The following is a 13930-nucleotide window of genomic DNA, read 5'->3' as shown; positions in this document are numbered from 1 at the left end:
AAAAAGGCAATCGAATCAGCTTAAATCAATAAAGCCAGATTTGAGAGGGCCATCAATCTTCAGACACACGTGCTCTGACCATGGGGCAGCAGTGTGCCAAGCACTATGACCTCACTCCTTCAGGAATGTGGGTTTGATTCCTCCTCTGGCTCGGCATACGGAGGTCGAATGTCCTCCCATGTTTGAGTGGGATTTCCTCCCCGTACTCCGGTTTCCACCCGTGGTCCAAAGACATGGCGGTTATGGTCAGATGCTCTTACTGAATCCTATATCGTTTATGAATGTGTGCCCTGCCATGGGTTGGCACCCTATCCTGGGTTGTTCGCTGCCTTGTGGCCATAGCTTGCGGGATCTGGACCCCCACAGCCCTGCATAGAACTAGTGGGTATAGAAAATGGTTGGATGGATGCCCTGCAATGGACTGGCATCCCATCCAGGCTGACTCTTGCCTTGTAGGATCCGGACTTACTACAGCCCTGCATTGGAAAAATGATTATGCGAAATGGAATGGAATCGGTTACTGCAAAGCTGATTCAAGATACTGGTACTTGTTCAATTGGCTCCAAGTCTTTACTCGTTTATCTGTCATACCCCTCATAATAGACCCTATGCGATGTTCGCCTGTATGTGAGCAAAATGACCCTCCTCCTTTTCATTGAGCTCCCTTTGCTTACCTGTATGTCCTCCTGGTTTCTCTAGTAATGCGTCAGTGCTAACAAACGATGCATTGTGCGCTGTTTCGTTCTCCTGGATTACAGTGGAGGTTTTGCAGAGTGGTTGGGGGGGGGGTCTTCTTTTCCTGAGCAGAAGTGGTTTCCTAGGTCAGAGTTCAGGAATCTCTTATAGCTGTGCAAGATTCCGAGGCCACACACTGAGTTTTTCCTGTTTGGGTTCCTGCGTCCCGTCGCTCACACTGGGATTTTAACAATAGCGTTAATTAAGAGTAAGAGAACTCATGTGTTTGTTTGTCTGCTGTGTTTTGCTTGTTACTCACATTGACTATAATGGGATCCTTCTCCCCCTGCAAGTAATCCTTCGACCTCAAAGAACAAATTATGACCATGTTTGGTGGAGAGGCACCCCCCCCCCCCCCCATTTTTTGTTGCATCGCCCGACCTTGCATGAGAGTTTGCTGCAGAGCTGATCTTCAGTCCGCAGTCTCCACATGGGCCGCAGTGTCACATGGGCCGCAGTGTCACATGCTCGGCTCGGATGCCCGCTTTGGCCACGTCCCGTGTCCTGTGGCTCTGACGTCACGGTGCCCTCCGCCAGCCCGCCCCGAGGGCCCTGCCGTCTGACCCGTAACACAGGCCACCTCGCAGGGGTGGAATGCCATGGGCGGCCAGGCCTGGCGTCAGCCACTATAACTTTGGGAGTTAAACTGGGTCAGAGCTGGTCCTACTGTAAACTTATGACATTAATCTGGAGGGAAAAAAGGTCATAGATGGTCGTATGTCTTTGTGAGTTTTGCGTGTGTCCTGTGTTTATGCACTTTTTTATACTGCCATTTAAATTATTACAAATATCAATTTGAATTTTTTGATGGACGGTGCAACTCTGAATGGTGACTTATACAAAAAAAAAACACCTCAGAGTGTGTAATTTACTTTTTACGCTGTTTTATAGTCACTCACTTTGAAATATCTCAACATAAGTGGGCACCCAGTCTAGAGAATTCTATCTAGTTTCCAGCCACCAGGTGACATTGGGTGTTTCAGTAGCACTACGTGACACTTTTGTTGTCGCCCCGGAGCTGGTAAATTTCCTCAACGGCACTCTAGTAAATATTTAGCTGTAAGGAAACAGGAGCTCGTTGCTCCGTGGGCTCTGATGAGCGTGGTAATTATAGCTGTGATGCTCTAAAATTAGCTGTGTGTCTGTAAGGTGCTCTTGTTCTTGGTCAGTGTTCACGGTAACCGGGCTCTAGTAACACCGATGACTTAAACAGCGGCGCCCTGCGAGCCAGCAGGGATGGTCCCAGTCATTCCTGTTTAAACAAACAACCTTCCCACCTGACCGGCAGACATGTGACCCGCTTACTGGCGTCTCTTAGCTTCCGCTATCGTTTCTTAGCATGTCCATTATTTGTGCGCAAAAAAGGTTCACCCTGAAATACCTGGGCACTAAAACAGCATAATCTGGTAACAGGGCTGAAACCCAAAGGGTTTTGGGGTCAAATCCCTAGCAGAGCACAGTGTCACAGAGGTGTCACTTTGATTAGCTTGTCTGACCCATTTGTAACTTTGTTAATATGGTCCAAATAAGTGGCCAGTCAGTATGGTGTTATTAAACCGAATACAATTAATATTTGCATATTTTTATATACAGACTTTTATGTAGAGCATGTATTAAAACAATTTTATATAAAATTATTTTTTTAATTAAAATTGAAATTCTGAACCACCAAACCAACATCCAAAAAGACACGTATAAATAAATAACTATTGAAACTCTTTCTTCATTCTCCACTATGGAGACAAAATATACATTTCAGCCTCTACAGTTACTTTGTCAAAGAATAAACAACTTCATGGCGCTTTTTAATGATTTTACAGAATATTTTCTGTATTTTTTTTTCAGAACGGTTTATCTTTCACCGTTTCTTAAACGACAGAACAAACATAATTTTCCTTCCGTAATAGCGCTACGGTGACTCCAGGGGGCAGCAGTGTCAACTCAACACCTCTCGGATCGGGGATTCCAGTCCCATTTGGGCTCTTTGTCTGTCTGTTTTTTCACACAGGCCAAAGACATCCATTTAGGATAGCTGGTCCCTGCATTGGACCTGGCTCACTTCCATAGTGTACCCCCCAGCCCTGTGCATGCCCGGAATAGGCTCCAGGCCCCCTGTAACCTTGGCCAGGAAAAGCAGTAGGAAGATGGATGCCTTCATCAAATACGTGCATGTGACAATTTATAACTGATTTAAACTAGCATGTAGACTCCTGTTTTAGTAGGCTATTTATTTTATGATGATGTCCCAAGTATGGGACATGCATATACGTGAAAATATATTTCTACATCGAATTGAACAGAATTGCCTTGTTTAAAAACTCTAATATGCTAATGTGGCAAAATATGTGAGTCGTCTGATCGTTCTGGGGCTTCGGCGGGCTTTGAGAACTCTGCCAACTCAGTGAGAGAACAGACTGTGGCGCAACAACTGGAGCAGCCTGAGGAGTGTCAGTGATTGACAGCGACAGAAGCTGCTCGTGGAAGCCGCGTCGCGGAGAGTCCCGTAGCCGAGTGGCTGTGCCTCTCCAGAGTGGGCGAGGAGAGACACACAGAGGCTCCAGTGTGGCCATTTCACCAACAATTCTAACTATTCCAGAGGGAGAATATCACACGGCGGTCGCTAATCACACTGTGGCCGTCCAGATCACCCTGAATTAAGGTGCGCGAACAATAACGGAGACGTATTCGATTAAGCCGTGACTTTCACACCTACGTGCCTTTTTAAAGCCTTTTCTCCTCTCAGCGGGGGATGTAAGTCACAAGCAGGCTCGCTAGTCCAATCGTCTCCCATCTGTTGCCGATTAATAGGATTTGGAGCCTGTATATTATGGGATGGTAAATCCATATGGGGATTTGATATTGCACAACGAATTCCTGTACGCTGTCCTTTTTTATGCCTTTTGTGGCTGGGCAGGGAGCTGCCTGAATGTATTCCTACCCAACGCATCGCGTTGTTTGTGGATCTAATGTTTTTTTTGTGTGTGTCTAATTATATTCAGGTTCAAATAAACATATGTATTGCTTTTTATAAGTTTTTTAAACTACCGGAATGTTCATAAATCATGAGCTTTTTTAAATGTGTGCAAAAATATTTTCACCCCGCCGTAAGGCACTCTCAGAGGGGAAAAGAACATGAATGAGCCCAGATGTCTTGAAGGCTTTTCCTCGAATGCGTCGTAATAGACTCTGATTGTTACCGTCACACTCCGGGCATTTTCGAGCCTTGGTGTGAAAATTAAAGATTCCGTCAGCAGAGGGCAGCAGAGATTCACTAGAAACCCCCAATTTGCGTTGACAGAATTTTCCATCCTTGCGTTACTTGCGTGTATTGGCGTACCTTGTTTTACTGTGGTCAGCAGCTAACCGACGTACAAGGCGCGAAAGATTACCACGGTGCATAGCGAAGGCGCCGCCGATCGAGCTGCAAAACAAATTGCGTGGCGCTTTTCCAGCTCGGTTGGGGAAAAGCGCAGACCCCCTCGAGGAGGAAGCGGGGCTGAGCCTCTAGCGCGGTGGTTGTGGCGGGGCCCCGGTTATTAAAACCAGCCGAGCGTTGGCGGACGAGACGGAGACTGTCCAGGTTAACATGCGCACAATCCCCCTGTGTACGTTTTACTTAACCTTCTATATATATATATATCTATATATATATATATATATAGACACACATATATAGTGTGTGTGTGTGTGTGTGTGTATATATATATATATATATATATATATATATATATATATATACACACACACACAAGCCAGGTCTGTGGTGGTAAAAAAATAAAGTATCATTAAGAAGTTGTTATCTAGAAAAAGGTGGGTGTGTTTTCACAAGACGTTGAAAGGTACTTAGGGGGGTGGGGGCTGGGGAAGGAGGTGGGTGGGATATTGTGTTTCTCAGCCTGGGTCCGGTTCCACACAGAGGTTAAGACGTCCTTTTTTTAGGGGACTGAGATGTGACTCCTCCCTCCCCTCAGTGCTGAGCCTTGGGACAAATTAAAAGCCCCTGCATTTTTGACCCAGGGACTTATGCTGTTGTAACTTAAAAGTGTGGGATCTCAGCCCCAATAGGGTTATGGGTTCAGAGTGGGCCATAAAGTTTTTTTTCTGGTAAATCTAAACATTCGGCTTATATTTGGTTCTTCTCTATTTGGTGAGACGTACCTCCTTGCTCCCTGCCTGAAATTCCACATTTGACTGCGGCAGCATCAGTGGGGAATGTGGTCACATAAATATTGCAGATAATTAAAAACTAATTGGATTGGGGGGGGGGGGGCGAGTTGGGATTAGAGCCAGCGTAAATACGGCCCCCCAGGGACCTGGCCTGGAACACCTGCACTAAAAGCTGTTTTGTTGAGCGAATGTCGTCTCCGTGAGCCTTTGTTGGCCTCCTGTAACTTTAGCCAGCCAGTACCTGGGGGGGGGGGGCGGCGGGCTCCAGACGTCGGGTCTACCCTGCACCGGGCTGCACGTGCGTCACCGAAATGCGATCGAGGGAAAGAATCACTGACTTCCTCTTGTTCCGTTTTTTTCCTCTATATATATATATAAAGGAGAATTTGCCCCTTTGGGCAGCTGATGGAAATGTCATGGAAATAGTTGTCGAGGCTGAGATGTGCTTTAAATCTCTGCTTGGTGTGGCGGGACACTGTGGGTCACTGGTCACCGGGGGGGGGGTCATGGTTTTAACCCCGATTCATTGAACATACAGTCTTCCATAGCAGCCTGGCTGCTAGATCATGTGAGACTGAGGGTTTTATTGGGTTTTACCACGGCTCATGGCCTCCCCACCTCCCCGTGTGACCTGACTCCAGTGATAGATCCCCCCCCCGCCCCCCCCCCATCTCCAGTCCTGTGGTTTTACCGTCTGTGGTTGGTTACGGCAACTTGAGAAGGTCGTGTTTGCACAGATAATCAATCGGCTCGCTGCAAACAAAGCAAATGGTCGGGGGGGGGGAAACAAGCCCAGGAGAGTTTGGTCACATGGCCTGTGAGTGTGGCTCAGTGCCCGCGTTTGGAAGGTCGTCAGTTCGAATCCCAGGGCTGGCAGACTGGTGCCACCACTGAGTCCTTGAGCAAGGCCCTTAATCCCCAGCCGGACCAGGGGTTTTGCTGACCCTGTGATGTGACTCCATGTTCTTACCTACAAATATGTCAGTAGGGTTAGGAGGGAGTAGGATGAGCTCGGCAGAAACCTGATTTCCCCTCGGGAATGAATATAGCATTTGTATTCTGTTGCTCCCAGCAGGAATGATTGTGCAGGATTTCATTCAAGGAGATACTCTGTCAACAACCCCCCCCCATTAAGCAGTCTGTTGCTCCTTCAGCACTGATTGGCCAGTGACTTCTCTTTCTTCCAGTGAGCTGGAGGGGTTGGGACCAATGGGATGTCATGCTTGCATATAATTAATTCTGTTTCGTTTTTCAAGCTCCCCAGGGTCGCGTTTGTGAGCCAGACACACCAGCTCTCAGACTGCTCCCTTCCCCCTAATGATAGTGTCCCTAACAGGGATCTTAGTCTTAGGTGTGTAGTTCTTTCTGATATACTGATATGATGCTGGTTCAGATTATAAAGAGGAAGTTGCGATGGCGCAGCGGGAAAAGCGCTTAAGCTGCATAAAAGAAAACTTTCACGGTATTGGCTGGAATAAGTCATGTTTGCATAAAAGCCTCTGTAATAAAATTCACTCTTTTATGGGGTTGGCAGTGTGGTGTCATAAGCTGAGAGTCTGACGTGCGGTCATGTGACCCTCGAGGGGTCTCCCATTCAGTCTTTTTAAAGCAATTATCGATTCCTGTTTGCACAAAACTTTAAAGAAATATGAAAATTGATAACAAGAAGTGATTTTCTATCCTCCAAATAGTATGAAATGGCAAAAAAGCAACACTGACTGAAGAACCGGATTGTAACATGAATGTTTTTATTCCGTGTTTTTTTCGGCACTGCCACAGGCATATGGTTTGCAGATCGCATTTGCCGTTTGGCATCATGTCTGTGCATCGCATAGTGGTGGCCTCACGCTTTGCCGGCGACGGGAGTTTGCAGTACGGGGATGGACGCTTCCTGAGGCCGTGGTACCAGTGGCGTTTGTGTGTTGCTCTGCACTCGTGTATTTTGAGTTTGAGTTGCCCATGTCCTTTGCATTCCGCTGTGCCTCTTCCGTCGTGCCGTGCCTCTCTCATTCCGCTGTGCCTCTCGCATTTGCCCATGCCTCATGTGTTTGCCCTGTGTCTGTCGTGTTGGCCCTCTCAGGTTCCACTATGCCTCTTGCATTCTGCCATTCCTCTCACTTTTGGCCTGTGCCTCTTCCATTTGCCCTGTGTCTCTTGCATTTGGTCTGTGCTTCTTGCATTGGCCTGTGCCTCTCACATTTGAAACTGGCTTGTCACATTTGAACTGGCCATCTGGCACACCACCATTTTCCCCGTATGCAAATGGGTTTCTGGGCTGGCAATACTTATCTAACACTTGGTAAAATTCACTGTTGGGTATCCCCCCCTGCCCCCCCGATTGGCAAAATTTATTGTGGATCTATGTGGGAAGTGGCGTTTATAGGCAAAAATCCAGGGCCGATTTTTAATCCCAGTCCAGCCCGGCCTAGTAGACATGGTTGGCCTGGTTGGCCATGCTACAGAGGGCTAGCCAGTAACTCAACACGCTGTCTCGACATCCGATCAGGGCGCTTCGTAAAATGGGCTGCTGTGAGGGCGTGGAAATCCACACGTGAACACCAGGGGCGTAGAGAGAGCCTGACGCCTGATTGGCTGGGCCATAAGCAGCCCCTGGATTGATGTCAGACACTTGCGTTGGATAGAGGGCCAGGTGGAGCTTCGCTTCACGCACGGGAAATCCAGAGCCAGAGCTTTCTAGAGCTTGGAGGTCCTTGTTTGGAAGTTGCTCATTGGACAGGTACATTGCCCATCCTAAAAATAATCCTTGATTGTGGGCCATCATCTATTGAGAAGATAATGGGCAATATCCAATACCTACGTTACATAGTGCGGATTTATATTTGCCACTAAACCAGCCTGTAAGCTCACGTCTTTGCGTCTACCTTTCTTTAACCACCCTGCCACCTACTATCCTGTCTTGGTAATGCCACATACATAACCGCTACTGCCCAGATCCCCAGGCGCCTGCGTCTGAAACCTGGCGGATGTCACCAGCTGCTTCGCACCTCCATGTATTTTTAGAGTAAGCGCTTCCCACAGGGCGCCGTGGCCGGTCTCATGTGCGCCTTGTGATTCTCATTCTGGGCATGTCCTCCCGCCCCCCGTTGCTGCTGTCCGATCTCTTTTACTCCGTATGGTCACAAAACCAGCCAGCATCTGGCAAAGGCCCATACTGTGATGGGAGGTCCGCGGCTCTCCCTGCTTTGCTTCGATTGGCCGCTTTTCGCTTCACTCCGATTGGCCACCCTCTTCGCTCCGATTGGCCACGGCTCTATCCGCTTTGCACTCATTGGCCGCTCCCTTCACTGCGATTGGCCGCGGCTCTCTCTGCTTCGCTCCGATTGGCCGCTCTCTGCCTCACTCTGATTGGCCGCTCGTGTGACCCCCGCTGGGCTCGCACGGCTACGCGGCGCCCCATGAAAAACGCCTCGTCCCACTGGCAGCACCTTGCCAAGCTGGCTGACATCCAAATAAGCAGGATGACAGTCGGCTTTACTTCATCAGTTTATTCCTGCGTACTTGGACGTCCTACTTTCCCTGCCATTCAGCACATCGGGAGATAAGGGGATAATATTACAGACTAACAGCAAAAGCAGGGAGTGTTGTGTATTATAACTGTTAGGGAGAAACAGCCACACTGCCATGGCTAATTAAAATGAATGCAATTAGACTGCTCAGTAAAGTGGGCTTTATTATGCACCATCGGAGCACATTAACGTGGTCAGAGGCCCCTCGGCTGTCATGGGGCCCCTTATTTCCTCCGACGGCCCCTGAGAAAGTTGTCAACCTGGGGAGGGACTGGCAACGGTAAAAGTTTTGGACCTGGGGGGGTCTCTTTTTAGCAGAGGCCCCTGCATTAAGCCCCCCCCCCTGCATACCATCCATATATAGGTATACAGTGGTATGAAATAGCATCCCCCCCCCCCCCCGCCCAAGGGAGGGTATCACAATACTTGTGCAAAACACAGGAGAGTGTGAAACTGGGGGGGGGAGGGCTGGATACATAGTGGAGCGTTTTTTTTTTTGTATAAGGGGGTGGAATAAATATAGTGGTTAACAATAAACTAAAGGGAGTGTGATATCACTTTGGAACCTTTCTTCATTTTCTGCTGCTGACTTTTTCCACGAAGAAGCAGAAAACGGCATCCGCGACGCTGAAATAGCGGCTGCTGTGTCCGCGTGCGTTTAGCTGGGGCGTGTGGGGCTGTATGAACGAGGAGCCGTAGCGGCGGTGCCGGTGCTGGGCCCCCTCGCCTCTCCGCGCCGCGGGAAGCTCTTTGTTCTCGGTTACGCCCTGTGCAGTCGTCGGCCTCGTCTCCAGGTGTGTTTACAGACCGCCCCACACCCAGGTGTCCGCGAGGCCTCTGGAAATAGGCTAATCCTTCTGAGTTATGAGCGACGAGTTCCCCGCTGCAGAGGCTGAATAACGAGCACCTCCCCCTCCTCCACTGCCCTGGGACGCCGGCCAGGGATATCCACGCTTTGGGCTGACCTCTCCTTCATCGCTCTCGTTCATCACTGTCAAGTGTGCAGGGGCCCAACAAAACAACAAGTCCCTCGCTGCGGGGCCCACCCCCCTGCAGCTCCCATTGGCTGAGGCGGCCGAGCACCCGCTCCCTGATTGGTCACGGGAGGACACACCTCTAGGATCTGTTTGTGCCCTGAGCTGTGTTCTCCACGAAAAGAACATTGCTTACAGCAGAACAGACGGGGTGGGATGTTGTTTTGGCAGGATCCGGAGGGAGGGGGCTCTGGAAAATGTACACTGGAGGCATTTCAAAACTTCTAGGAAACTTAGCTGTTTGTTTGCACAAGCTCTGGGAGACAAAATGGGCTAACCTAATTTAGTCAGCATTATTTACAGAAGGCTGTTTTTATCGGTGCTGTTATTTACCGGGCTTTGGCGCTCAGTGTGCCACAGTTATGCTTGTAGGTTAAGGTCCTCCTTGTTTACGACCATGCCCCAGATGAATGACTCGCGGGAGCATAAGGAAGCTGCATTTTTCTGAAGCAGTCCCATCCCCCCCCCCCGGGACACAGCGGGACAGAATCGTTAGTGTGTGCCAGTTTGTGTGGAGCTGATTTGAACCACAGTCGGGTTCGCTTTTGAGGAGTTATCTCCCATAATCCTCCAGCCTCGGGCGCCTGTAGTCAAGCCCGTACAAGACATTACTAAGCGATGACGGAGCCCTGGGAGGGCATGGAGAATACAAGACAGGGCCTCTGCCTCGTACCACTGAAGGGGTCTGGATGGCATGGCCTGCTCTGGTCTATCATGGGGTAGACAATGGATTTACGGTGGTCAGCCATGTTTTTGTTAAGTGAACAGAGGTGTGTGGGAGAGGATGCGTGTGTGAGGCAGTGATATATTTATGTGCAATTTCCAACAACCGGTTATTCATTTTCATACATTTATAACCTGTCGTTCATTCAGCTGCATTCTGAGTCACTTTGAAGGACGGTCAGGGCTTGCAGATATTAACCCCGGTACTTCCCAGTCATGTGACCCTGCAGCCTCTCGGTCAGACGCCTGATGCGTGACAGTCCGGTCTGGTCCAGTCCGGACCGGTCCGGTCGGGATGGAACGCAGAGTAACACTAGGAACGACGGCGGGGAGTTACGGGTTTATCAGAATTTTCCGGAACCGCACTGGGATGGGCAGCGATGACCGCAAGAAGGTACGAGAGGTGTTTGCGTGAGGGAGACGGCGGACGGCAGCACCTCCCTGGTGCACGTGAGGGAATGGGATGCTCCGCGATGGGACTCGGGGCAGGATTCAGGCAGCGTTTCCTCCTTAGTCACGTACCTGAGGCGGAGTGAGTAAATACAAACACCCCCTGACACCCCCCCCCCCCCCCGGGGCCACAGGCTGCCTTTTTTACTCCATAGTCCCCTTCACAATGGCATATTGTTTTCCCTACAAGTCCCCATTCGCCAGTAGAATTGTTAGATGCCACAGCCGGGGACGTGTCATTAGATGAGCCAAGCTAATAATACTCTCTGGTTAATAAGCCGCAGTCCTCGTGTGCCGCACAAGGGGAACTGGGGCAGAATGAGGAAGGTGTAAGGACAGAGCACGGCCCTCAGGCCACGTCCAGCGTACCGGGGGAAGGCCGCAAACTCAGGAAACCAGCGCCTGGGGTAGTCAGCTGAGCACCACTCTCAAGGTGCCTCCTAGGTCTGAATGTCAGCTTGGTTTGGTTCTTGCTCCAATCAGCCCTGATTGCACTGCCACCCCCATCCTGATAACTGTTGATAGTCTGACTGAATGAAGCTGTCAGGTCAGGACCCCCTCCCAAGCAGGCTGGATCCTGCCTGTCTAAATATATTCGGCAGCTGATTTCAGGCATGTAAGCTCAGCTTGGCCACACCGAATCCTGTTGTTCTGCTTTTATTATTTATGACAAGCCTGTACCAGTTTTATCCAAACTGCCAGCTTTTGTATGTGGTTTATTCTTCTTAATTAAAGTCGCTTGCGAGGGGATCTCTCTCCAAGTTAACATCCCGTAGGTTGAATTTTTAATTAGCTCATTATATGCGGCAGTTTCTTTTGCTGATTCTGAAACTTTGTGGTCGACACACTATAGTTCATGGGGATTCTTTATCAAAGGTCAAACGGCATGTCTCTTCTGGGACGCAAATCTGTGACCTTCCGGTTATACCTTAGCCCCTGCGCACCATCTCCGCCCCACGGCGGACTCCTGCCCTCTGCCCCAGTCGCTTCCTTCAGCTGAAGACGGACAGATAGGTCGCTGCGGCCATCTATCTCTCTCTCTCCGCTTTGCTTTTTTGGTTTTTTTTTTTTGAGCCATCACCCGATTTGCTTATTTTCCGCCCCCCAGTGTCCACGTGCGTCAGTGTTTGAAGCGCACACACGCCGCCTGGAGGGTCAGTGAGACGCGCGTGGCGACCCGGGGGAGGCCGTGAGAGCGGCAGCCACCGAGTGCCGTTACCTTCAACAGGAAGTTGGGCTTGTGGGCACTGGGCTGCCTGGGTGCAGAAGAGGGGAAGTCCCAGCATTCTGTGATACGCAGGGTCGTTCCTGGGCCGACGCGGCCACACGCGCACATGTGTGGGTGTGCATCCGCATACGTATCGCATTGTAGGCCGAAGCCTCATTGCCACACACACACAAACACACACACACATACCAGCACTGTGACGAAGGCCCCATTGTTGGCAGTGAGCAGCTGCTCGGGTCCTTCCTGTAAAAACAGGCATTTGTGCTGATGTAGCTTAGGCAGACTCTCACGCTGGAAGAATGGGTATGGGGGGGGGGGGATGTATTCCAGGGAAGGTTGATGGCGGGGATGAGGAGGTTGGAGGGAGTCCCGTGCTATCCCAGGGGTCTTCCAGCTCTGCTACCAGGGGCCGCGTGACCTTTGATCCGCGTCGTCTCCTTCAGCGACCGTGTATGCGACTGTGAAGAAGCAGGGTGAGTTCATCCAGGCTGGAAAAGGGTGTCCAAAAAAGTGAGGTGCGGTTAGATTTTGGGTTTGCGGGGGGGGGTTAGGTGACAGGTGAAGGTGGGGGAGCAGTGACACATCCCATGCTCTAGCCCCTGCACCTGAATTTGTTTTTTTGAGCTACAGTTGGATGTGGGTGGATCTTTTTTTTAAGGTGACTGATGATTGGGAGACCCAGACAAACATCACAGTCTGATTGGTGGGTGAGATACGGAGATGTGTGGGGAGGGGGGGGGGGTGTGACAGAGATGAACTTGATCGCTGGTGCCGTTGTTGTTCTTGAAGGAATACAAGGGGCCTGGTTATGTGACATTTTGAGACCAGTACTGCCAGTTCGGTGTACGGCCAAGGAAAAATACGCTTAATCAGATGATAGCGCAACAGAGCTGTGTTATCTGAAGAGAATCTGATTGTTTCCTGTGGGGTGTGAAGTTCAGGCACTGGAGCAGTAAGGTAATGAGTGTCAGCATCGACGGAATTAGAAAGGCCTTTAAACCGAGGGCCACCGCACTAGAGGTGGTGAATGGGTCGGGATCGACTTGCCTTCGTCAAAGCCACGTCCGTGTGAATGGAATACTTTCCACGGCCGGTTAATTTTCTCTGGAGATGTAACAAATTTGTTTTTTTTGTTTTTTTCCTGTGATAATTTTACCCATTTTTCTTGGCATGATACCAGGTTGATGGGCCTCCCGTTACTGCCGGTAGTGCGAGGCCTGTGGATGGGCGTGTCAGCACCAGGAAGACTCCGCTTCCCACTGGGAAAAAACAAAAAGGGCCCGCCCACACTCTGATACATATCCCTGTTTTCAACAATAAAAAAGTATTATTACATGAGATAGTTGCTAATTGGCTATTCTTTAGGTCAGAGTTTCTCAGCCCAATCCTCAGGGACCCCCAGTCCACATTTTACTCCATTCAAGCCAATCAAGAGCAGCGATTCCACGGTACAGGTATGCTGGGGGCTGGGAGGGAGCAAAAATGTCAACTTGAGATCTGGGCTAGGAAACTGCTTTAAATCTGTAACGGGTAAAGAGTAAAGAGTCTTTACCTTGGATCTGTTTAGACTGCAGTGGTCACCTGGGTGTGAAGTCCTGCTCAGCACAGGGTGTGTGAGGTACATCGGCTGGGTCGACTCCCGACGGGGGGGGGGTGGCCCTGGGGAGCCGCCGAAGGGTCTCAGCAGAGTAAATGGAAACAGCTTCTCTGAGTGTAAAATGAGAAGGGCATCTGCACTGGCTTCTGGGTGGCGTGGCGGCACAGCGGGTAGCGCTGCAACCTCGCACCCCCAGCGCCTGCGGCTGGATTCCCACCCCCCGTCTCGGCCTGTATAGTTTGCACGTTCTCAGAATGGCCTCCTCCCACTGTGTTTCAGGGAATCAATACCTGGAAAATGCATGTGTGAATGTATGCCCTGCGATGCCTGGAATCTCCTTCAGGGTGTCCCTAGGCTTCTGCCCTCTGCTTCACGGATTGGCTGTGTGTGGTGGGTTAGGACACAGTGACTGTGAACGGAAGGTCGCTGGTTCAAATCCCTTGAGCAAAGCCCTTAACCCCAAATTGCT

The 13930-nt window shown here is 50.1% G+C and overlaps 1 protein-coding gene and 1 long non-coding RNA gene across 4 annotated transcripts in view; both read left to right on the top strand.

Moving 5' to 3' along the window:
- The window catches only part of sesn1 (sestrin 1), a 35303-nt gene that overhangs the window by 2501 nt on the left and 18872 nt on the right, over positions 1-13930 (top strand). The window lies entirely within an intron of this gene.
- LOC111856501 (uncharacterized) lies at positions 12205-13197 on the top strand. Of its 2 annotated transcripts, none has more exons than XR_011984173.1 (2): positions 12205-12337; positions 13045-13197. It is a non-coding gene; the product is annotated as an uncharacterized lncRNA (long non-coding RNA). The 2 variants fall into 2 exon arrangements; XR_002841153.2 differs by lacking the exon at positions 12205-12337 and adding an exon at positions 12626-12821.

The sequence above is a fragment of the Paramormyrops kingsleyae genome, chromosome 19 (genome assembly GCF_048594095.1).
Source record: "Paramormyrops kingsleyae isolate MSU_618 chromosome 19, PKINGS_0.4, whole genome shotgun sequence".
NCBI classification, from domain to species: Eukaryota; Metazoa; Chordata; class Actinopteri; order Osteoglossiformes; family Mormyridae; genus Paramormyrops; species Paramormyrops kingsleyae.
This window is presented reverse-complemented; position numbering and strand designations above follow the sequence as displayed.